Source organism: Ailuropoda melanoleuca, chromosome 19, assembly GCF_002007445.2.
Source record: "Ailuropoda melanoleuca isolate Jingjing chromosome 19, ASM200744v2, whole genome shotgun sequence".
NCBI lineage: Eukaryota > Metazoa > Chordata > Mammalia > Carnivora > Ursidae > Ailuropoda > Ailuropoda melanoleuca.
In genome coordinates this window covers 1,582,555-1,607,852 of record NC_048236.1, presented here as the reverse complement: position 1 = coordinate 1,607,852, position 25,298 = coordinate 1,582,555, and the positions used below count along the sequence as shown (strand labels likewise).

Sequence of the window (25,298 nt, the reverse complement as noted above, 5' to 3'; positions counted from 1 at the left end):
GCGGGAGCTCCCGGCCGAGCGGCGCCGGCCACACGCGCTCCGCTCTCTCTCTCGCTCACCCCCGCGCCGGGCGGCGGGCGCCCGCTCCCCGCGCCCGCCCGGCCTTCATGCTCTGCGCCCGGGCAAACCGCTCGCCTGCTCGTCTACCTCCAAACTTCGGTTCTCGCCTAGCAAAAAATGTGGAGATTAGGGTTTTTTTAATTAAAAAAAAATTTTTTTTTTCAAAAATCAAGCTCCCAAGCTGTCAATTCCTGTTTCCTTTGGGATTCTTTTTAACTTCAGAAATGTACTGGTTTATTCAAGAAACAGGTTTATTTGGCTTTTTTTTTTTTTTTCAGGTCTACAAGATGCGTGCTATTCTCTGCAGGCGCCCTCAACACACACACACACAACACACACACACACTCCAGTTTTATCTCGACGGGGGATGGGGGCGCCGGGGGTTAAAAACAAAAAACACAATATTTGTTTAGAACTCTGATTAGAATCAGTAAATACCTTTTTTGCATATGCTTTTTTAAAAAGTAAAACAACACTTTTACTTAGTTATTTGGCAAATAACTGATTCATGCTAACTTTTAAATGTACTAGGCTTCCCTTCGCAACACCCTCTCCATTCCAGAATGCTGTGAAACCTTATCTGTGACATCTGTAAGTCAGCACTAAAAAGAACAGAAAACAAAACAAAACACAACTTTAGCGGCCAAGACGAAGGTGAGAAGCTGATTAAGTCACTGGAAAGATCCAATTCCTATTGCCTTCTCTTTATGTAGATATCCTTTATCACCACCAATATTCCAAATATGTGGAATTTCATTACATGATCCCCAGTCTTAAAAAGGGAGCTACCCAATCTTTTAACACTCTTTGATGCAAGTATATAATTACCACCCGTTTTTTATCTCAAATCCAAATTGTTGAGAGGTCTCCATAAACCATCTAGCCCTCAGAGAGTTTATGGAAACGTTAATTATGATAGTGTGGATTCGGAGGGGGTGCCTTTGTGTCTAGGTTAATTGTATTTACTTTTCCTGTAAATGCCCAAGAAAATATAGTGGGGGTCTTGTTATCTTTTAAATAAACACCAAGGGCAGGTAAAAGATGAATTGTATAAGAATGTGACTCAGATTTTAAAAAACTACATATGTAAGCTCCAGAAATCTTCTAAAATTATTTTAAATTAGTTTGTAATACATACAGCAGTGGGGGTCCTGCTGATAAACAGAATGTTCAGACCCATGTCCCCCAGGTATTTGGTGAGTTTTAAATCAAATTATCTCTAGATTTAAATTATTTAAGTGAAATTGTTTAGTTTCTATATCCCCTTAGAACTAAAAAACACAATAGTGGTACGCCTTGCTTGCTTTTATAAGGATACTGTAACTATAATGTACTGCCCAAGATAAGTATGTCAAGGTTGGCATACAATGTTGTCATATTCAAGATAGAAAATCTTTTTAAAAAACAAACCATATCTTGCTCTAGTAACTGCTGCTTTGTCATTCACAATGTATGCTTTGTATTTGGACATGCCTTAAAAATATATTCAGTGATTTAGTATCACATAGTATCATCGAGGTGTTTTCTCAGAAAATGTGCTTCACATTCAGCCAAGGCCTTCCTGGAACAGTAGTCTGCATAAATTAACATATTTCTCTACACTTGACAGTTGGACCAACCAGTTTTCTAATTGGCTTGGGAAATTTTTAAACATGTTTTAAAGTGCTCTTGGATTGGCTGAAATTTAATTATATACCCATTTCGAAGAATTACATTTCAAAAGAGTTCATGGATTATTCATTGCAATTAGGACCTACCAAGCAAGTTATACAGCTGTTGTTCCACAGCTCCAATGAAATATTAATGGTTTTCAGAAAGCTATTCTCCCAAGTCACCCAAAACCCCAAAGACACACAAATTTGACTTTGACAGATCACCAAACAAAACTGAATTTATACACTTATAATAAAGAGTACAGGGTATTGCAGGATTTTTAAAAGAATGTCCAAATATAAGAGTACTGACATTTCCTGAATGCCTACTAACCACCTAGATGCTTATAGACATTATTGGATGAACCTTGCCACAAACTGTAGAATAAGGTTTAATCAACCTGACTTTGCAGCTGAGGCTCCCAATGGTTTCAGTAATTTGCCTGATGTCATCAGTCTAATACGGGCTGGTGAGGGAGCCCAAGTCAGGTTGATGCTGAAACTCACCCTCTTCAAGGCCTGAAAAGGATCTTGGGAACAAGCAGTCCTCCCTGTTTTAATATAAACAGACTTCAGTACTGTGGCTAGGCAGACGGGACAACTGTCTAATTTGTGACGACCTACTTTGAGAATGCCAGCTGTCAAATCTAATTTTAAATTTTGGGGCGTGTTGCAAAATCCTGGGACAGCAGTGGGGAGAATCTCAGATTCACCAGACGCCATCAAAATTGACATTACTTAATACTATAACAAAACAAAAGCTGCTTTATTTTTTCCCATGTGATTAAAAAAACAACATTTTAAAAAAAGGGATATGCCTTTGTACATAAAATTTAAAATTACGGTTTACCTAAACAGGATTTTGGTATCCGAATATGAGATCAGGAAACTTTTTAAGAGGAAACGTCTTAAAATGGCTTGATTGTACACAAATAACTTTAACAGTATTGCCTGTAATTTAATTATGTACGATTGAAATGGTCATTCCTATGGTTCCCATCTGCGTGTGTGACTCAGAACGAAAGAAGGGCAAGTGGACACACATACACACACACAAAAAAGGAAGTAATTAAATTATAATTGAAATGTTCTAGCATGTGTTTGGGCGTCCAAATAAACAGGTCCAATGACTACATAACACCAGTTGAAATATATCTGTCTTCTGTCTTTTCCCTCCGTATGTTCCCCTTGGTTGGTGGGCCATTCTCGGACAGGGAAGAAAGCAGACGCTGAGATTAAGTGGTGATGCACGTGACCAGACGTGCCCCCATCACAGAAACACCAAAATATACCAGATGAGTTAGTAAATGCTATACACTATATATAGTGTATGTGAAATAAAAATGGAAAAATTGCCAATGTGCATAAAGAAGGTATATACCTTTACTTGTACTTTAGAGATACTTATGCTCTGGGGTTTAAGTGCACTAGCTCTGTGCGCAGGCTGACCTGGGTTCAAATCCCATCTTTGTCACAACCAGGTGTGTGGCTTTGGGCAACTCACTTTACCCTTCAGAGCCTCAACTTCCTCATCTATAATCGGGGTAATTATAGTTATGTTTGAGTTATTTTAAGGATTCAGGAACGAGTGCATGCAAAATGTTTAGCAAGGTACCTGAAACAGGACAGGTCACAGGATTTAGCTAATATTATATTGTCTTATTTTAGTTATGCATCAGTAATTTATTTTAGTATGTCCCTTGTAATTTCCCAATGGCAATCTCATATGATTCAACCTAATTATCTCTCTCTTACGTTCCCTCCCAGATAGAGAGCTCCTCAAGGGCTTTCTATTCTCTAAGGGCCTAGCAGAGTACTCTGTATAGAGTTAGCTCTCAGTCAGTACTTGTGGGATAAAAGAAAAACAGCCCAGTCCACAAGATGCATAAGAACACAAGAAATCAACCTATATCTAGAGCCCTGTACATGAAGGGAGCGCAGTAAGTCTCCTAGACTCACATAAAACCATTGCCCAATGGATCACCGGCAGAAGAGGCTAAGGGTTTGGAGTTCTTCCTCCCCCTCCCCCTACACCCCACCCTCTCTCGCCACTCAGAGTTCTGTCATTGCCACTTTTTAGCCCTGTGGTCTCTTTGTCCACTTTTCAAACTTCTCTCACCTCTGTTTCCTTATCTGTAACACAAAGGTAATAATACCTGTATCTCAGGTTGGTGGAGGGAGAGTTAAATGACATTAGGTATACAAAATCCTTGCTTTAGAACCGGATATATAGTAAATATTCAATAATAGTTACCCTTACTTAGTTGTGACTGTTAATACTATCATTAGAAGTAATTGTTTTCAAAGCAATGGTAAACAAGCAATTTATTGGAGTGATTACAACTGTTTTCAAAACCTTGACTCCGTTATTTGATAGATGAATATAAACACTTTAAATCATCTTTGTAGAGACTAAGGCTATTCTAGTCATGACATATTTCAAGTTGGTTATTTTCCTTGACAGATTTTTTAAAAGTCTGAACTCCCACAAGCTTCTAGTACAAGGATAAGGAGTATAACAAAACTGTAAAAAAAAAAAAAAAAGAAAGAAAGAAAGAAAGAAAAAAAAAAAAAAAGGAAGTCAGCACTCCCACTGGCCTTGCTGTCTTACACATCTAGCCTGCTTCCCCACCGAGTAGGAGAGCAGGGGGACAGTCATCAGGTTAAGACACCACATGTCAGCGAGGCTGGAATGCACGGCTGGGAGGTGTCACTCAACAACTCCCCAGCCCCTCTGACACGCTGCCAGAACTCCTAACCTGTCCCACGCAGAGCACGCCTTCCCCACCACCATGCCCAGGAGCAGAACCGGGGTCTCCTAGGCTTCAGGCTGCTAGTATAAAGCGCCTTCAGGCTTTGCTGAGAAAGTGAGCCTCGAAGATAGGAGTCCCATGTAAAGGGTCCAATAAAGGTCACCGTCCTTTCTGAAAATGAAACTACTAAGAGGTCAGACATCTGATAAGGAACCACCCCTAAAAGATGACTTGTAGATACCAGCTGAAGACAAAGAAATCAGAAGGTGCTAAACAGGCACTGAGACACGTCCTCAACGTGGAAGAAAAATACCGAGGGAGTGTGGACACTGTAACCTCCACAAGTATTCTGATCATTGAAGAGCCACATTCTTATTTGAACACAGGAAAGCTAATCAGGCATTTTTAGAGCCCACATGCGACACCCCTCAGACCATACAATTCTCTCTCACCTACGTCTTCTAACGACTGCTTCCATTCCCAGGGATTCTGATACCGAGAAGGGGACACCCTGAGCAAAGAGGTAAGTGCTCTTGTACCTGAAAAGGTTTCTATATCCCCTCACTGTGTACCCCCTCACATACCAGTCAGCTAGCAGGTGAGTGTATGAATCAATCTCTTGGGAGTTAGATGAACTGCAGTCAGGTCTAAGACGATTAGGAGGTTGTTCAGAGATGGGCAATCTGAGCAAAGGAAACGTACGCTCTGGAGGTATAGTTCACGCGGGGCATGGGGAAAGCTTGAGGAGTTATTCCTGTCCTGTCCTAGGGTAAAAACCCAAACTCAAGTAATCCTCTCCCCTTCTGACTTTGATCTTCCCTCTAGTCTCTGTGTTCACAGACCAACCCCCTCGATATTTAGGGCCCTCTACAATTCCTTCTCATTCTCTTACTTCCCTTAGCCCACACAACCCACCTCCCAAATCTCCCTCAAATCCAGTCCCTCTTCTCCAACTGCCTTCCCCTCACTTCAGGTCCTCATCTCTCTCTTGCCTGGCCTCCCCATTCCATCTTCTATCTAAACTGCGAAAATCACCTTTCACAACCCCAGCAGCTGGTTGTGTCACACCTCCGTTAGCACTTCACTGCCCAGGGAAGCTTATCAGAAATACAGATTCCCAATGCCAAACCCATTATGGGAGACTTGGAATTTCTGCGGAGAGCTGAGGTGCCAACACTTATATTTTCAAATGGCCCGTGAATTACTCCACCTGCCCCCTCCCCCAGGAGCACCTCCAGTGGCTCCTCTCCCAGTACCCTGCAGTGAAATCACGGAGGACAGCCTGCCCCTGAACAAACCTGCCCAACGTAGGCATAAGATTTTCCCTCTGCCTTGAATGCCCTTCCTTCTCTGGGGCAAGTCCACCATTCTCCAAAACCCAGCTCAAATGCCACCTCCTCTGAGGTGCCTTCCTCCATCCCCTACAAGTGGCTTTCAGACAACTTTGCCTGAGACTCACTCCCAAGAAACAGATTTCACATTAACATACAATAAATATACAACTAAAACAAAGGTTTCGGAAAACGATACCTAAACTTACTATGAAGGTTGCAACTTGAGATCCACCTGACCCCTGAACAACATGGGTTTGAACTGCGAGGGTCTCCTACATGCAGATTTTCTTATAACACTGCAAATGTGTTTTCTCTTCCTTATGAATTTCTTAGTAACATTTTCTTTTCTCAAGCTTACTTTATTGTAAGAACACAGCATATAGGGGCGCCTGGGTGGCTCGGTCAGCTAAGCGTCTACCTTTGGCTCAGGTCATGATCTCAGGGTCCCAGGATCGAGCCCCCCATCGTCAGGCTCCTGCTCAGCGCGGAGTCTGCTTCTCTCTCTCCCTCTGCCCCTCCCCCTGCTTGTGCTTGCTCTCTCTCTCTCCCTCTCTCTCTCAAATAAATAAAGGGTTAAAAAAAGAAAAAAAATACAGCATATAATACATATGACATACCAAGTATGCGCTAATCGACTGTTTATGTTATCAGTAAGGCTTCCAGTCAACTGTAGGCTCTTAGTTTTGGGGGAGTCGAGTTATGCATGGATTTTTGACTAAGCAGTAGAGGGTGTGGGGGAGCTGAGGCCCCTAACCCCCATGTTGTTCAAGGGGCAACTGTATTTCTGTCTATTCTATCTCACTTTCAGAAGTGCTATTAAGCCACCTTGTAAATGGATTTCATGATCCACTAATGGGGGTGACCCTCATTTGAAAAATACCGCTTGAAGGGAATGAATGCCTCCTTTCTCTATGCATGCAATGCATACCTCTATCATACTATTTATCATATTCCTCAGTGATTATCTGTTCACAGTCTGTCTTCACCCCTCCTTTTCCTCCCCCAAATATGCACACACCACCACCAAGTCAACATATCCTTGGGCAGTGACACAGCCGTTGACAGATGCAGAAATGAGAATACTGGAGAAGGAATAATTTAATTGTTTTTTTTCCTCCCATTTTCTGGTTATGGCTCACAGCATAGTCTATCAGCAACTCCCAAGAGGCTGGGCCTAGGAATCACATTAGCATCAATTCTTAAGTTAAAAGGAAACAGCCATTGTATTTCAGCACCATTGAACCAAGGTGTCACTTTTTCTCCCCCTGAAAAATAAAAACCACAGAGAGGCAGAAAACCAGAAGATATTTTGTCAGGTTGCTAGCCTGCCAAGACAGTGCAAATGTGGGCAAACAAATCTCTTTCTTAGATACTTAGCAGCAAATATTCAAAAACCTCAAAACCCCCCTTCCATACCACTTCAGAAAGGAACCCCCCTCCCGGGGGCGGGGCCCACAGACCTTTCTATCTGTGCTGCCCGAAGCTTTCCGTTTCTCACTAGGCTGTCCCCAACAAAACAAACGAATGAAAAAAGTAGAAAAAAAAAAAGAAACCAGAACAGCTAAAACGAACCGCGGCAAAGAACCTGGGTGATGAGTTCCAGGGCGAAAAGTACCTGAGCTGGCTGCATGCAGGGGTGAGACACTGGCCCGCAGGGGGAGGGATCCTGTTTCTGCAGCACGTGGCTCCAGCAACAGGAAACCCGCGTGCAACGACACCCCCCACCTACACACCGCTGGTTTGCAGCACCTGTCATCTGTGTGATGCTAATTTGCTCCACGTCTTGGTAAACATATTTGGAGAGACTTTATGAAAATGTAGTGGGGACTCCGGGAGCTGGCCCTAGAGCAGGCTGGAAGGAGGAGGGACAGTCACCAAGTGATATGCTCTGAGGGCCAAGAGGAGAAGGCGAGTCATTCTATGCCAGAAGAGAGGGGAAGCTGGGCTTTAAAGGATGCATAAGAGTTCTTTAAATAATGTGGGGAAAGAGAGGAGAGAGCTCCAGGTAGAGGAACTTTATGTGGGGCTTTGTAGCTCATGGCAGGGAGTCTGGATGATTCTTTAGGCTGTTGCTTTTCACACTATAGGTCACAATTCAATAGGCTGTAAGATTCCTGAGATAGTGAACAGCTTCCACAAAAAATGAAAGAGCCTAGAACGGAAAATATCTGACTATATCACAGGTAGTAAGGTAGTGTCAACTTTTTTGTGAAATTTGTTTTCATTATAAACGTGTCTATACCTGTGTGCTGGTTTGTGATGTAAGATAAATAAGACATGAGGATACAATGTACAGCATAGGAATATAATAATATGTAACAACTTTCTCTGCTGACAGATGGTAGTGAGATTTATGCTGGTGATCACTTTGCAATGTATATAAATGTTGAATCACTGTGTTGTACACCTGAACTAATATAATACCACATGTCAACTACACTTCAATTAAATATGTGTGTGTGTATTTCTTACTGTGGTGGTGATTAAATTTTTAAAAATTTTTCATTATTTTTATTGCAATATAATTGACATACAATGTTACATTAATTTTAGGTGTCCAACACAGTGATTCAACAACCCTCTATGTTATGCTGGGCTCACCACAAATGTAGCTACCATCTGTCAGCACACTATATTAGCACAATACCACTGACTATATTCCCTACGCTGTGCCTTTCATCCCTGTGACTAAGTCTTTCCATAACTGGAAACCAGTATCTCCTTTTTTTTTTTTTTTTTTAAAGATTTTACTTATTTATTTGACAGAGAGAGAGACAGCCAGCGAGAGGGAACACAAGCAGGGGGAGTGGGAGAGGAAGAAGCAGGCTCCCAGCAGAGGAGCCTGATGCGGGGCTCGATCCCAGGACTTTGGGATCACGCCCTGAGCCGAAGGCAGACTCTTATCAAATGAGCCACCCAGGCGCCCCTGGAAGCCAGTACCTCCTGCTCTTCTTCACCCATTTGCCCATCCCCCACCCCCTCCCTCTGCAACCACTGGTTTGTTCTTTGTATTTATGGCTCTGTTTTTGCTTTTTGTTTGTTTATTTGTTTATTTTTTAGATTCCACACATAAGTGAAATCATATGGTATTTTATCTATGCTTAAGTGAAAAAAAATGTATTTGTTTCTGCGGTGGCAATTAAAATTAAAAAACAGACAGGGGGAGCCTAGGAGGCTCAGTCAGTTGAGTGTCTGCCTTCGGCTCAGGTCATGATCTTAGGGTCCTGGGATGGAGCCCCACATGGGGCTCCCTGTTCAGTGGGGAGTCTGCTTCTCCCTCTCCCTCTGCCCCTCCCCCTATTCCTTCTCTTTCTCTGTCTCGCTCTATTTCTCAAATAAATAAGTAAAATCTTAAGAAACAAAAAACAACCCCCCCAAACACCTGTCTAGGCAAAAAAGGGGTACCATTTTATTTATTTATTTTTATTTTTTATTTTTTTTAAAAGATTTTATTTGTTTATTTGACAGAGAGAGACAGCCAGCGAGAGAGGGAACACAAGCAGGGGGAGTGGGAGAGGAAGAAGCAGGCTCCTAGCGGAGGAGCCTGATGTGGGGCTTGATCCCAGAATGCCCGGATCACCTCCTGAGCCCAAGGCAGACGCTTAACCGCTGTGCCACCCAGGCGCTCCGGGGTGCCATTTTAAATAAAAGACTGGTATGAACAGATTCAAATTTTATGAGGATAAGTGTGGTGGTAGTGTGAAAGGTGGGTGCACAGAGGTGAAAGAAAGCTGGGGACACATGGCAGTGTGTTTTTGTAAGGCTTCCCGTCACTAGACAGGGAGCCCCTCAAGGACAGAAACCCGGTCACATAGCTCTGAATTCCTAGCACCCGGCACACAGTAGGCACTGAACAGATGTTTGCCTGCGTGTGGTAAGTCCCGAGTCTGACTAATCTTCGAGATGACTCCCAGGAGCCTCACGTCTTCGTATTCACCTGTGTTTACCCCTCTCCCACCAGGTACCAGGGGTGGTCTGTGGCTAACAGAACATGGCAGAAGTGACTGCCGACCACTTCTGAGGGTAGGTTATAAAGGCTGCAGATTCTATCTGAGGGGCTGTCTCTGGATCACTCACTCTGGGGGAAGCCAGCTGCCCCGACCTAAGGACACTGGGTCTGTGCAGAGACCCATGTGGCCAGGAACTGAGGTCTCTAGCCAACAGTCAGAGAGGCCCTGAGCCTTTCTGCCTATTGTGTAAGCACATCACCGCCCCCCCAACCAGGTTACTGCAACCCCAGAGAACAGCTGGATTACAACCTCCTGAGAGACCCCAAAGCAGAAACTCCCAGCTAAACTGTTCCTGGGTTCCTGACCCACATAACTGCTCGTTGCTTTAAACTGCTAAATGTTGGGGTCCTGCCTGGCTCAGCAGATAGAGCGTGTGACTTTTGATCTAAGGGTTGTGAGTTTGAGCCCCACATTGGGTGTAGAGATTACTTAAAAAATAAATAAAAATAAAAATTAAGGGGCGCCTGGGTGGCACAGCGGTTAAGCGTCTGCCTGCGGCTCAGGGCGTGATCCTGGCATTATGGGATCGAGCCCCACATCAGGCTCTTCCACTATGAGCCTGCTTCTTCCTCTCCCACTCCCCCTGCTTGTGTTCCCTCTCTCGCTGGCTGTTTATCTCTGTCGAATAAATAAAAATAAAATCTTTAAAAAATAAAAATAAAAATAAAAATTAAACTGCTAGGGGCACCTGGGTGGCCTAGTCAGTTAAGCATCTGCCTTCAGCTCGGGTCATGATCCCAGGACCCAGGGTCCCGGGATCGAGTCCCATATCGAGTCCCTGCTCAGGGGAAGTCTGCTTCTCCCTCTCCCTCTGCCCCTCCCCTTGGTCATGCAGGTATGCTCTCTCTCTGCCAATTAAATAAATAAGATCTTTTTAAAAAAATTAAACTGTTAACTTTTTTCAAAAAAGATCTTATTTATTTCTTGTCAGAGACAGCACGCAAGAGTGAGTAGCACAAGCAAAGGGAGAAGCAGACTCCCTGCTGAGCAAGGAGCCCTATGTGGGACTCCATCCCAGAACCCCGGGGATCATGACCTGAGCCTAAGGCAGACACTTAACAGACTGAGCCACCCAGGTGTCTCAAACTGCTAAATTTTTTTTTTTAAAGATTTTATTTATTTATTTGACAGAGATAGAGACAGCCAGCGAGAGAGGGAACATAAGCAGGGGGGAGGGAGAGGAAGAAGCAGGCTCATAGCAGAAGAGCCTGATGTGGGGCTCGATCCCATAACCTCGGGATCACGCCCTGAGCCGAAGGCAGACGCTTAAACACTGTGCCACCCAGGCGCCCCTCAAACTGCTAAATTTTGAGGCACTTTGTTATACAGCCACGCATGACTAATACACTGGCTTATTCATAAAGTCCGGAGGAGCTGACCATTAATATCAGCATACTAGAGTTATCCGTTGCTTACCATCATTTTGTTTTTTCTCAAACAATCTATCACCTCACATCTTCAGCCTAACTAGATTACGGAAAGGCCAATGACCCAACCTGGACCAATCAGATCCTCTCTGCTCATGTTAGCACTTGGGCCACAGAAACTGGCTCAGCTGTGGGAAGCAGACAATATGGCTGGAAAGACTAAGGGTGAAGGCTGCCATTTTGGAGCAGTTATAATGGGGCCCATGCAAGTGGACGGGAACAAGCAGCCCAGTGTGTCAGGGAGAAGAGATTCTCATTGGGTGCGAAGGGAGGGAAGAGCGGTGGAGAAAGTGCCTGATGATATTCTAAGCCCCATGAGGCCTGGCTGCCTTTCTAGCACTTGGAGTGGAAGACTCTCCTTCCTTGAATTATTCCCCATTTTACTTGCTCTCCTATGAGCGAGTTCCCTCTCTTGCAACCAAAAGAGCCTCGAATATGTTGCCCACCTGCTTCTAAAGCACTGGCCGGGGGAGCAGCTGCGGCGGGCCAAGTATCCCACCGGAGCCTAAGCCTTATTATTACTGCTGTACAATAAAGCTACAGATTGAGTAAAAGGTACTTTCAGCCCATCCAACTCCTTTTGCCTTAGCTCCATTTTCACCAAGTAATCCTTTGGTTATTAATGTACGTCAATTTTAAAAGTTATGTTCCGGCCAGCTGACCTCATCACTCCAGCGGCTGGGTAGGGTCATGGCCATTATAAATTCACAGACTGGCTCCCGGTACAAATCATTCTCGAGTAACCTCCACTTCATCTCCACTGGCCTCGGTCAAGCCCTGTCACTTAGCCAACGGACCATGGCAGCGGCCTCCGGAAGGGGACCTCCCCGGCTCCAATCCATTCTCTTCAACTCCTCTTCCTAATACACGAATCCGGTGCTTCCCTCCCTGCTCAAAACCTTTGATGGGGCCCCAGTGCCTTCGGAATGACGACGGTGGGCTCCGGCCCATTGTCTACCTCATCCCTTTCTGTTGTGCTCTTCCCACATGGTGTTACTCCAAGTTCCTCAAATTCTACTGGTGCCTCCCCAGCTCTGCTCATGTTCTGGCCAGGGCCCGGCATTCCTTTCCCCGGGTACCTCCCCTTCCTGCTTACTTTCCCTCAGCCCCCTCTTTGGCCCATTCCCTTTACCCCTTGGACATCCATAGAACTTCCTCCCTCCTTTGTAACACACACCGCAGTTGGCTTGACTTTTAATTAGTCATCTGCATTTCTATACCTGGGTCATGAGCCTCAAGGAGGTGAGGACTATGCTTCGCTCATTTTTATAGCCCCCCTCACCCCAGGACCAACCATAGCATCTTGCACGGATATGCCAAAGGAATATTTACTGAGTGTTCACTGTTATCAAGGCCCCTGGCTGGTGTCGGGAGGGAGCAGGCACTCGACGAATGGCCACCAAATTGATTACAGTTGGTCGGGGTAGTATGGACAAGTTCTCCCTGGACCTAATCACATTTAGGTGAGGCGCCCACCTAGCCCCTGCTGTGCAGAGCTGAGAGAGCGGAGGCAGGCTCCTGGTGACATCTGGGGTGCAGCAATCAATGCATGAATCCCAGCCCAACTTTTTTGTGAAATAAAAACGGAGGCACAATTTCTCATACCCTGATAAGCTACCATGCTTCTCCCCTTTTCCTACTGTTTCTACATGGCAACTGTGACTCGCAGGCCTGTTACAAAATGCTCGCTTCAGGTCAAAAACACTGGAGAATGGGGAGGGGGTGAACCCTTCCCCGTCCAGCTATCCAGTTTATGTGTTTTAGAGAAAGGGCACCTGAGTCAATCCATCAGTGACTTTATTGTAATCCTTTCAAAAGAGTTAGCATCCACATGTGAAAGCGGAAGCAGATTCTGGTCCTGATTTATCCACTGACAACCCCTGTCCTGTCCCCAACTGTTCCTCTCCCCTCCAGAGTTGTGCGAAGGCCTCAGCTCCCAGCAAACTGGAGATGGACAACACGGAATCCTAAAGAGCAGAACCACTTCAGGTAATCTCAGAGAACTTTACACAGTCATTCCCAAAGCCGCCGATGAAAAAGCACTAATCCATAAGCAAAACCCAAAACACAGCCCGTAGATAGAACGTATCATTTCTCCTCTTTCTAAACAAACAATGAAAATGTCTACACACTAAGTTTCTGTCTTTCAGAGGGTATACAGTAAATGAATACTGCCTCAAATCAATGCTCACCCCACAGGCTCTAAAAAGGCAGCAAAGCATAGGGCACAGACCCGACCACCGCCAGAGTGACCTACAGAGACCTCTAGGAATCGCCAGCTTGTGGAACATAAGGATACCTGCAGCGACTTTGGCTTTCTGGGGAATCACACCTTTGCCAAGGAGCTGTCTTTCTTGGCGTGTCTTCACATCACCAGTTATACCCAAGCTTTACCTTTTACTGCATGGTCATTCTTCAGACGGGAACAAACTTTTTATTACCTTACGGGAGTTATGCTCTTAAAACAAAGAATAGAGGGGCACCTGGATGGCTCAGTCGGGGAAGCGTCTGACTCTTGTTTCGGCTCAGATCATGATCTCAGGGTATCGGGTTCGAGTCCCACATTAGGCTTCTCGCTCAGTGGGGAGTGGGCTTTAGATTCTCTCCTTCTCTCCTTCCCCCATAAAATAAAAATAAATCTTTTAAAAAAAAACCCAAGTATAGAAAAAATGGAGATGGATGGCAGGGGGGCGTGGCTCACTCGTGAGCTAAAGGACTGTTTCCCTACTCACAGGGCAACTAGGATGTACTCAGATTCGTGCCTCAGCACATTTCAAGTTACTACATGACTAGGACTACTGGGGCCCCTTCCAGAAAGCAGAACCCACAACTGTTAGAGGCATAAATGCTTCACACTGTAGCCTGTTACACACGCACATTCCTAAACTTTATGTGCCATTGTTTCCTTCTCCAAATTTTCACTTTTTTAAAAAAAGATTTAATTTACTTATTTGACAGAGAGAGAGAGATCACAAGCAGGCAGAGAGGCAGACAGAGGGAGAGGGAGAAGCAGGCTCCCCGCTGAGCAAGGAGCCCGATGCAGGGCTCAATCCCAGGACCCTGGGATCATGACCCGAGCCGAAGGCAGAAGCTTAACCGACTGAGCCAACCAGGTGCCCCAAATTTTTCACTTTTTATGAGCGAGCCTTACAGTATTTTCACAAATGAAACAGGAGTAGAAAAGTGTGGGGCAGCACAAACGTGTTCCCACCTGACGTTTCGCAGGAATTGGCTCAGCACCCACGTTTCCTTACTGCTATCTCTTCATAATGACACAGAAAACGTCCCTTCATCCATGCCGATGTATAATTTGAATACCATAATGTCAAGGCATCATTCACAAAACCATTTTTTCTTTTCTTTTTGTAAAATTTGTTTTCTTTTAAAGGCTCCACACCCAACATGGGGCTCGAACTCACCACCGCAAGATCAAGTGTCGCAAGGTCTACCAACTGAGTCAGCCAGGTGCCCCAACAAAACCATCTTCCCAAACTTTTTTTGGCCGTAACCTATAAAAAGAAATACATTTTATCTTGTAAGTCATGTATGTGTGTCCATAAAACATATACATACAAGCTCATTTATGCAACACAATGTATTCTGACATCTTTTTGACTTTTTTTTAAAGATTATTTATTTACTCATTTATTTGAGAGACCATAAGCAGGGGGGAGCGGTAGAGGGAGAAGCACACTCCCTCCTCAGCAGAGAGCCTGACACGGGACTCGATCCCAGGATCATGACCTGAGCCGAAGGCAGACGCTTAACCAACTGAGCCACCCAAGTACCTAACATCTTTTTAAAAGATTTTATTTTTTAGTAATCTCTACACCCAACATGGGGCTCGATCTTACAGCCCAAGATCAAGAGTCACAAGGTCTACCAACTGAGCCAGGCAGGCGCCCCTTTTCTGCCGTTTTTAAAAGACTGCCATCCACTAAGTGGATTTCATGACCTTATTCCATTGGAACTTGTGGTGTGAAAACAGTAGTTTATAGTATTTCACACAAAAGTGGCATTTTACGGCAAATAATGAAATCCTACCTAAAGAAGAGGACCTTAAAAATTTTAGGCAGAAGAGTTGAAAAGGAGTAAACTTTTTGCTCCTTATTTAACTTTCAACTGCCAGGACACTTCAAAAGCATTTGATCTTAATAAATGAGCATTTCAACAAAAGCCTTCAAATGACCTCAAAACCCTGTGGGTCACACTATTCCCTTTACACTGAAGAAGAAACTGAAGCAGAAAAGTTACCTCCACATCCCCCCCAAGTCTGTATTAAAAACTCACAACTGTTTGGGAATTAAAATTCAGCAATACCTTTTAAAGAATCTTAAAATTGTTGTTGTTTCAAATTATAACATGCAGCACAACTGGGGCCTGGCAAGGTTACCATGGAGATTAAAGGAGGTAATAGAAGAGAAGTACATGGTGGCTCTTGCTATCATTCAGGTTCTTGGGTTATCTTTTCTTGGATATGTCTGATCTCTGTATGGCCAGCGGGCTCACTCACTGAGCACCTGCCCTGCTGGGCAATAGAGAAGAGAGTCCCTCAAGGAGTCTACTGGCTCCATTAATAAAAACAAATACCATTAACAACTAGGATTCTATGCAAACTGGTGCAGCCATTCTGGAAAACAGGATGGAGGTTTCTCAAAAAGTTAAAAATAAAGGGACGCCTGGGTGGCCCAGTGGGTTAAGCTCCCAACTCTTGATTTTGGCTCAGGTCATGATCTCAGGGTCGTGGGATAGAGCCTTGAGTTGGGTTCCATGCTCAGTGGGGAGTCAGCTTGAGATTCTCTCTCCCTCTCCTTCTGACCCTCCCTCTCATGTGCGCTCACCCTTTCTCTCTCTCTAAAATAAACAAATAAATTTTTTTTTTAAAGTTAAAAACCGAACTATGCTGTGATCCAGCAATTGCACTACTAGGTATTTACCCAAAGAATACAAAAATACTAATTCAAAGGGAAACCTGCACCCTGACATTTGTAGCAGCATTATCTACAATAGCCAAATTTACGGAAATAGCCCAAGTGTACGTCAGTTGATGAATGGAAGAAGATGTGGTGTATATACAATGGAATATTACTCAGCCAAAAAAAATGTAACCTTGCCATTTGCGGCGACATGGATGGAGCTAGAGAGTACAATGGTAAGTGAAATAAGTCAGGCAGAGAAAGGCAAATACCATATGATTTCACTCATATGTGGAATTGAAGAAACAAAATGAATGAGCAAAGGGACCAAAAAAAAAAAAAAAAAAAAAAGAGGNAAAGAGAGGCAAACCAAGAAAGAGACTCTAAACTATAGAGAACACACTGATGGCCACCAGAGGGGAGGTGGGTGGGGGGATGGGGCACATGTTGTGATGAGTGCTGGGTGTCCGCTGTTGTACGGAAGTGTTGAATCACTATATGGTACACTTGAAACTAATATTATACTATATGCTAACTAAATAGAATTTAAATTGTAACTTTATATACATATACATTAAAAACAAATAAATTGGTTTTTGGACCTTGAAAAAAAACAAAAAAACCCTAGAATTCTAGAGTGCCTGGGCTGAACAATTCATTTATTTCTCCAACGGATAATTACGTGAGCCTCCCATGCCAAGCATGATGCCAGATTCTGGGATTATGGGGTCCAAAAAATAGTAGACACAACCACAGCCCTTATGGTGTCTACAGTCAAAGAGCTTAGTCTTTGAGAAAATACAGCACATTCCATAATATTACATAACATACAACTGTTTTACACTCCCTTATCTGTAAAGTCAGGTAAGATTAGATCAGTGGTTCCCCAAGGTTAAGATTTCACAGATAGAAAGGCTGTCGTTAAAAAAAATACTTAAAAAAAGGAAAAGAAAAATATGATTTCTTAATATATTTCTTTGAGCTGAATTAATTGTCATGAAAAAAAATTACCACATATCCTTATTTTTTCCTTAAACTATAAGCCAGGTTTTGTCCTGGTATTAAAGGATTCGTCAGAGCTTGCCCAGGTCTCTTTCTAGGATTCTCTGGTTTTCTTTTGCAGTACTATTTACATGTAGAATTTGCCCGAATATCCCCCAGAACTGCAGAAAGACTGGACATTAAAGGGCCCTTTCCGAGAAGGTCATAATGCACATAGCAAATTCGGCTTATGCCCCTTTGGAAACTATGCACCATGCAGAGCTTAAGTTCAAGCACCACAAGCTAGGAGACCAAGCATGAGAGAGGCCACCAGGAGGAGAAGCTAGTTGCACCAGGCGACAGCCAGCACGAAGGCCCCAGACATGTGAGTGAGGCCGCCTTGGAGGCTCCAGCCCCAGCGGAGCTCACAGAATTGTGAGACATAATAAATTATTGCTATTTTTTTTAAAGATTTTATTTATTTATGTGACAGAGAGACAGCCAGTGAGAGAGGGAACACAGCAGGGGAGTGGGAGAGGAAGAAGCAGGCTCCTAGGAGAGGAACCCGATGTGGGACTAAATCCCGGAACTCCGGGATCACGCCCTGAGCCGAAGGCAGACGCTTAACGACTGTGCTACCCAGGCACCCCAATTATTGCTATTTTTAAACTGGTAAGTTTTGGGATGGTTATGCAGCAACAAAGGATTGAAACTTATATATAGGAGAAAAAGGACATCACTGGATTTCATTTCATTTCCTTAGGATTTCATTCATTTCATAAGGATGTCATTTTAGGCCATCTACTTCAGATGGGGTATTTTTGTTTGTGTTTTTAAGATGAGGTATTTTAGATAGAAGATAGTTCCAAGTACAGTAAAGAGTTACTTGGCAAGAGCTAGAGAGGTGTGGGCAGTTCAGGGTCATGCTCAGGAGAGGGGTGGAGGAGCAGGCAGGGATTGGAGAGGTGGTCAGCACAGGGGCAGGAGTCCCAGGAGAAGGTAAGCTGGCCAAGGAGGCGAGAGGAATGAGAAGAGACGTACTGGGACAGAATCCTGGCCTCACGGGTATTTAAGGGGTGGGCAGAGAGAAGTCTGGGAAGGAGACAAGAAGCAGTGATGACCAGGGATGGACAGAGAGCTAAGAACCAGGGAGCTGTGCCTCGAGAAGGGGTACTCAAGCTCTTCGAGCTACAAACAGCAACAAGTTTGAAGTTAGGAGGGAAGACAGCAATCTCACTTTCAAATAAAGTGGCAGAGGCAGAAGTCGTAGGAGAAGGGGCGAAGGAGGGATGATAATTGAGAAACGAGACATAGCAAATGTAGATTACGGTTTAAAAAGTCTGAGGTTAAAACCAAATTCATAGAGGGGCGCCTGGGTGGCACAGCGGTTAAGCGCCTGCCTTCGGCTCAGGGCATGATCCCGGCATTATGGGATCGAGCCCCACATCAGGCTCCTCTGCTATGAGCCTGCTTCTTCCTCTCCCACTCCCTCTGCTTGTGTTCCCTCTCTCGCTGGCTGTCTCTATCTCTGTCGAATAAATAAATAAAATCTTTAAAAAAAACCCCAAAACCAAATTCATAGAAATGGGGAGTAGACTGGTGGCTGCCAGGGGTGGAGAGGTAGAGGGATGGGTGAAGGTGGTCAAAGGGTACAAACTTCCAGTTATAAGATGAATAGGTTCTGGAGATGTGATATACTGCATGGTGACTATAGTTAACAATACTGTATTGTGTATTGAAAGTCACTATGAGAGTAGATCTTAGAAGTTCTCGCCAGGGGCGCCTGGGTGGCACAGCGGTTAAGCGTCTGCCTTCGGCTCAGGGCGTGATCTCGGCGTTATGGGATCGAGGCCCCACATCAGGCTCTTCGGCTATGAGCCTGCTTCTTCCTCTCCCACTCCCCCTGCTTGTGTTCCCTCTCTCGCTGGCTGTCTCTATCTCTGTCGAATAAATAAATAAAATCTTTAAAAAAAAAAAAAAAAAAAAAAGAAGTTCTCGCCAGACACAAACACAAAAGGTAACTATGTGAGGTGATGGATATATGAACTAACCTGGATAAATTAACTAACTCTTGCGGTGGTCACTTTGCAATACACATATATGTATATCAAACTATCACGTTGTAGATCTTAAACTCACGCAATGTTATATATCGAATTAAACGTCAATAAAGCTGGGGGGGGAATAAACCTAATTACTTATACCCCTAAAATTATTTTTCAAAAAATAGAACAGTGTAGGGTCGCCTGGGTGGCTCAGTTGGTTAAGCATCCAACTCTTGATCAGCTCAGGTCATGACCTCAGGGTCATGAGATTGAGCCCCGCATCAGGCTCTGAGCTGGGTGTGGAGCCTGCTTAAGAGCCTCTCTCTCCCTCTGCCCCTCCCCCCAACCTTGTGCGCATGCGCGCGCTCTCTCTAAAAAAAGAAAACAGTAAAAAAACAGAATAGTGTAAAAGGTCTGTTAAGGAAGAAAGTTAGAGCATGCACTTAGGTGGATGATGGGAGAAAGGGAAAATTGTTTTGAGGGAACCTACTTGCTGGGAGGAGATGCTGAAGAAAGAGGAAAGATCCTGAAGGAAGAGAGGATGAGTGTGGCTGGAGGTCCTAGGAACAGGAGAGGGAAGGGATACAGAACTCCGGTGGACAGCTTGGCTTTGGGTGAGAAAGGAAAGACAAAGAAGTGGATGTTCACAGACAAACTGTGAGATGGGAGGCAAGTTCAGGTTCCCACTGGGGGGCTTTTCCTCTGTGAAGAGGACATAAGCTCATTTGCTGACAGGCAGTGGGGCTCCTGGAAAATGACAGAACTTTCTTTTTCTTTTTTTTTTTAAGATGTCATTTATTTGGGGGCGCCTGGGTGGCACAGCGGTTAAGCGTCTGCCTTCGGCTCAGGGCGTGATCCTGGCGTTGTGGGATCGAGCCCCACATCAGGCTCTTCTGCTATGAGCCTGCTTCTTCCTCTCCCACTCCCCCTGCTTGTGTTCCCTCTCTCGCTGGCTGTCTCTATCTCTGTCAAATAAATAAATAAAATCTTTAAAAAAAAAAAAAAAAAAAAAAAAAAGATGTCATTTATTTGGGGGGGGGCAGAGAGAGAGTGAGCGCACGCGAGCACGGGAAGGGGGCAGAGGGAGAGCGAGAAGCCGATTCCTCCTGAGCAGGGAGCCTGAGGCAGGCTGGATCCCGGGACCCCTGGATCAAGACCTTAGCTGAAATCAGACACTTAACCAGCGAAGCCACCCAGGCGCCCCATGATAGAAGTTTCTGAAGAGTCCTATAGGGAATGCACGGGGAACTGCAGCAAGCCTCAGACTCTTCTGGAGAGCTTGCCTCACGCGGATTCCCTGCCTTCCGAGGGTCAGGCTCTCAACACCAGCTTCTTTCGTCTGGCCTGCCCCAGACGCCACCCCCACCCCGTCCCTCCGCTGAGCTGGTCTCCGGGAGGTTCTCATTCATTCTCAAGTGCGTGCTGAACATCCACACCACCCAGCCCCACTTCTCTGGGCAACGTACTGTTTGCTCCTCTTCCCACAGAGCTTTCAAACCTTCCCACACTTGCGGACAACCCCATCCCTTCCTCCCACACCCAGCAGAAGACCTCGCCGCCTACTTTACAGACAACAGAAACCATCCGACTCCTCTGCCGATTACCAAATGTACAAACCTACCTACAGCTGGCATTTTTAAGCCGCAGGTTAATTTAGGGGGCCTTGGTCAGTATTTCTGAACTGCAGTAAGTAGAACAGAAAACAGCATCTAGTATTTACTGTTTCCGACAGCTTCTGTTTCAATTTCCATGCATCTGTTACTCTGGGGAGAGGTCAAAAAGTTTGTGTATGTGGAAAACGTGCACAATAAAAAGTTTAAACCACAACATCGCAATAGAGAACTGCTCTAAGGCTGATCCTTGCACCTGTGCTTGGGGGCCAACTCCCCCCAGCCTTTTCAGGACCCTTCTACTAGGAACCTTAGGTTTCTTCGTAAAAAACGAAAACCTCTCACTGGCCTCTTCCTATCCCCCAGTTACTATCCCTTCCCCTTCACAGTCAGACTTCTCCAAAGAGTTATCTGTGTCTGTCACTGGCTCCATTACCCGAATCCATCCCTATCTTCCTCACACCCCAGCCATCTGCCTCCTGCCCACAGCAGTCCTCTGGCATTTTCTCCAGAAAGTCATCAGTGAGTTCACGAGCCCATACACCTAGAACACACTTGTCAGTGTTCACTCACTTCTCCTTACTGATTCTTACTCACCCTTCCAGCCTCGGCTCAACCCCATGGAAGTCTTCACTGACCTCCCCAATAAAGGTCAAACCTCCCCCTGGCGGCACTCACTGTTCCTCTTCCTTCTGTAACTACTGAAGTTGTCACTGTTACAATTTTACATGTTTGTGCCATTACCGTCCCAGTTAGCCCTCCCCTAGGAGGAAAGGGATACTGTCTTTATTCACTTTGGCAGCCTGAGGGCCTCTGTGGGCTCAGTGGGGGGCACAGCCAGTGCTTCATAAACTGATGCTAGATTCATAAATGGCATTGGGTGTACAATGATGAAAATCATTCCAGAAAGTTGAAGGGGGTTTAAGGGGAGGAGAGCCGGGGGCAAAGGTGGAAGGAAGGGGCTGCTCCCGTCCTGCTTGCCAGACCAACCTGGAGCCTTTGCAAGGACGGCACATTCCTTCACGCTTTCATCTTTTGGGGGTCAGAAAAGTCAGCAACTAAGTTGAAAAATTTGCCTAATGTTAGATACTTGGCATGTAGAGCTCTTTAATGAATGCTTTAAATCCACTCTATAGTCAATGTTTGCTGAAAGATGCCACCTCCTTTTTGGAACGGAGCTACTAGAAAACAGGGGCCTGGACCTCCGTATTTGCCTGTTATTGCCCATCCACACAGGGTCTCTGATAAACTCCACAGAACGGCAAAAGGCCTTATTCCTGGCTGTCCGGCCATACCCAAAGACTGTTTTCTGTGCTGAAATGCTTTCATTTCCTGTGGCATACTAATACATAAACATTCATTTATGACATTAAAAGATCAAATGAATACAACAAATCGTTAACATCTGATACAGTATGGAGATGCGACCAGCAAAATCCAGACTGTGGGAAACTCTGCTGAACAAATGATCAGGTTTCGCCAACTAAACAATTGCTAGGGGCGGGAGGTGGGGTGGATTTAAAAGTAATTAAAGAGATTGAAGGAACAGATCAACTAGACACATTGTGTGGAAATTTTTTGGATCCTTAATAAATAACTTAAAAAGGGAGGAAATTATAGGATAATCAAAGAAATATGAAGATAGACTGGAACTCTGATGATAATAAGGAAATCTCACTACTGTTTTAGAATGTGGTGATGGGACGTGGTCCTGTTTTAAAAAGGCAGTCCTCATCCTTTTGAGACATATTGAAATATGTATGGATTGTAAAATATGAAATAATGCAATGTCTGGGACTTGCTGTAAAATAATCAGGGTGACGGGGTGTGTAAGTGGCCAGAGCTTCAGAAGAAACCAGACTATCAGTTGGTAACTGTTGAAGCTTGGGTGGGGAGTACCCATCCCCTTCACCGTCCCCTTTACTATGTTTGAAATTTTGAAGATGTTCAAAAGTCAATCTCACAAACAGAACCATAAGCTGTACCTGTTTGTTAAATAATTTTTAAAGTCTGGAACACCTTAGAATTCTTTCAAGATGTCTAAAAGAGAGGAGTACTTGACTCACGAGCTCTTTGAAAGTAGGATTCAGAGCTCTCGCACTGCTTGCCTTTTGCCACAAGCCACATTGTTGTCATGAATCACCCTCTCTCCTTGCATTGGAAAAGGCGCTTCCCTCCCAGGAGCTGGGATCCCTTTCAAGGATGCACACTGAATTGACTGCCCTCAAATGACAGAGAAAAGACACAAATACAGTCTGGCGCTGCTAGAGGCTTTCCAGCCCTCCTGTTGCTCTTGAACATAGAAAGGTAATTTTACATTCAGAGCTTGACCACCTACCTTGGCTTGCAGCTGTGCTGGGGGCTGTGGAGAACTGTCAAGCCAATGCTTCATGAGGACCACATCACTGACCCCTGCCCATTCCCACTCAGGCTCCACATCAGTCTTTGACACCGCCTTCAACACACGGGGTCAACAGGTTTCTGTCCTTTACCTCTTCTTTCTCATACAAGTTTGAACCACCCAACTTAAAATATTCAGAAACTTCCAAAGTCTACTGGCCTGTATGCCAAAACCTGTTTTGGGGAAGAAATGAAGTTCTTGGGAAGGTTTAACGACGTTCCATTCCACTTCTGATACAGACACTAACTGCCACCCATAGATTCACTATGGCTAATACAGAAATGTTGCCTCCCCTGCACCTGCAGCTCCAGTAAATCTCGTTTGGCTGCAAACTTTCCTAATTTTGAGCGGGACAGGTTCAATTGCTGAAAAACTTAAGGCAGACAGGTCAGGTTTTTGTTTTTTGTTTCCCTAGCAAAATAAATCTTCTTTAAACACTTCCTTGGTTAAATCAACTTAGTAAAATAAAGCAGCTATTGCATTCCCCCATATGACTTAGACAAGATAACCACCCATATTTCCTTCTCCAGCCTCAGAACCCAACCTCACAAAAAGCAAAAAGCCTCATCCAGCTTGCAGATGAAACAAAGCGAACAAAACCGAAGAATATTACTACAAGCATAAGCACAGAAAATTTTCACCACTCAGTTCCCGGTTCCCATCCGCAGCACACACATACACACGGGACCCCCACCCCAGCGCAATTTGCCGATTGGTGTGATCTGTGCTTGCTTTCAGCGGCGAAATACAGGAATTTATGTGTTGTGTTTCGTTGTTTTAAATGGGAAGAGGAGGAGGAGAGTGGGGCGTGAAAAACCGGAAAGGAGTCTTAATTCTCTCGTTTCCTCCCATCTTTCTCTGCACCAAAATGCAGATGTATCAGTGAAATTTCAAGCGACAGTTTCTTGGGCAAATACCCCAATTAGAAACGGAGGAGGCTGGGCACGGGGTGCGGAGCAGGATGAAACCGAAGCCTGGCAGGGCGGGCGGGGTCGAAGACGCGCCCCGCGCTCGGCGGGCTGCACCGAGCACGCGAGGTTGCCGCGCGCCCGCAGCCGGCGGCGTCTCGGCTCTGAGCCGGCCGCTTGCCCGGCGTTTTGCTAGTGACTGCGCCGACTTGGCTGCCCACTCACACCTCCGGCTGGTCCCGACTTTAGGCTAGACTCATTCACTTCCGGTGACAAGTCCCTCCCACCACCTCTAGAAATAATGTAACATTTCCCCCAAGGCTTTCCTAAAGACCGACGGCCCCACGGAGAGCCGCAGAGCCCGGGGCTGGGGTCTCACCCCCGCGCCGCCAGCGGCACACAGCTGCGGAGGGAGTGACCGCGAGGGGTGGGGGAGGACGTGGGAGGAAGAGGAAGGGGGTGTGGAATCTCACCCTCCCCCGCCCCCACCCCTCCGACTGCAGCAATTGGCCAAAAAAATAGTAATCCGTTTTTAGACTGCCCCTGGGCCCCCGGAACCCGGTTGCAGTGAGAAACTCAGTCTCTCCCACCCCCGTGCCCCTCGCCTACTCCCGCCCCCGTAAGTGCCTGCGGGAATCCAGGATACCCCAGGCCATGCCGAACTGCAGTGGCTGAGAGGGGATGGCGGGTAGAATGAGGGTTTGGAGGCGGCAGGAATGGGCTGGGGGAGGGGGTGGTGGAAGGGAAAAGAAAAAACCAGAAGCATGCAAGCGGCTCCCTAGCCAGCTGTTCCAGCTGCCGCTTCCTCCGGCGCGGGCCGGGCGGTGCAACATTCCCCCCCCCTCCATCTTTCTCACCACTACCTGTCCCCCCACCCACCATACGCACACATTTCCCCCACCAGTAGCGGATCTCCGGCCTGTAAGGGGGTAGTAGGGAGGAGCTGGGGGGGAGGGGGAGGCCTGCGAGTTTCTAACCTTGTTCTTATAAACAAACCCACATGTGCAGCTGCCGCTGCTGCAACTCACCCCACAATCCCGGATATAAGTCCTGCCCCTTTAAGAGGAAAAAAAGCTTCCCCCTCCTGTCTCCCACCCCACCCATCCACAAGGACCTTTGTCTCCCCACCCCCCTTGTCAGTCGGCCCCGCCTCATATCCCCGCCCTCTCCAACGCGGAGGAACCAATGGGCGAAGAAAATA

At 45.5% G+C, this 25,298-nt stretch overlaps 2 long non-coding RNA genes across 2 annotated transcripts; one reads left to right on the top strand and one right to left on the bottom strand.

Annotated features, from left to right (window-relative positions):
- Nucleotides 1-6: 6 nt before the first annotated feature.
- Nucleotides 7-25,283, bottom strand: LOC117797154. Its single transcript, XR_004622062.1, has 3 exons — nucleotides 25,126-25,283; nucleotides 14,656-14,745; nucleotides 7-167 (listed from the first exon to the last, which is right to left on the bottom strand). It is a non-coding gene; the product is annotated as an uncharacterized LOC117797154 (long non-coding RNA).
- Nucleotides 4,784-14,765, top strand: LOC117797155. The gene is made up of 3 exons (XR_004622063.1): nucleotides 4,784-4,988; nucleotides 13,151-13,225; nucleotides 14,625-14,765. It is a non-coding gene; the product is annotated as an uncharacterized LOC117797155 (long non-coding RNA).
- Nucleotides 25,284-25,298: the final 15 nt, after the last annotated feature.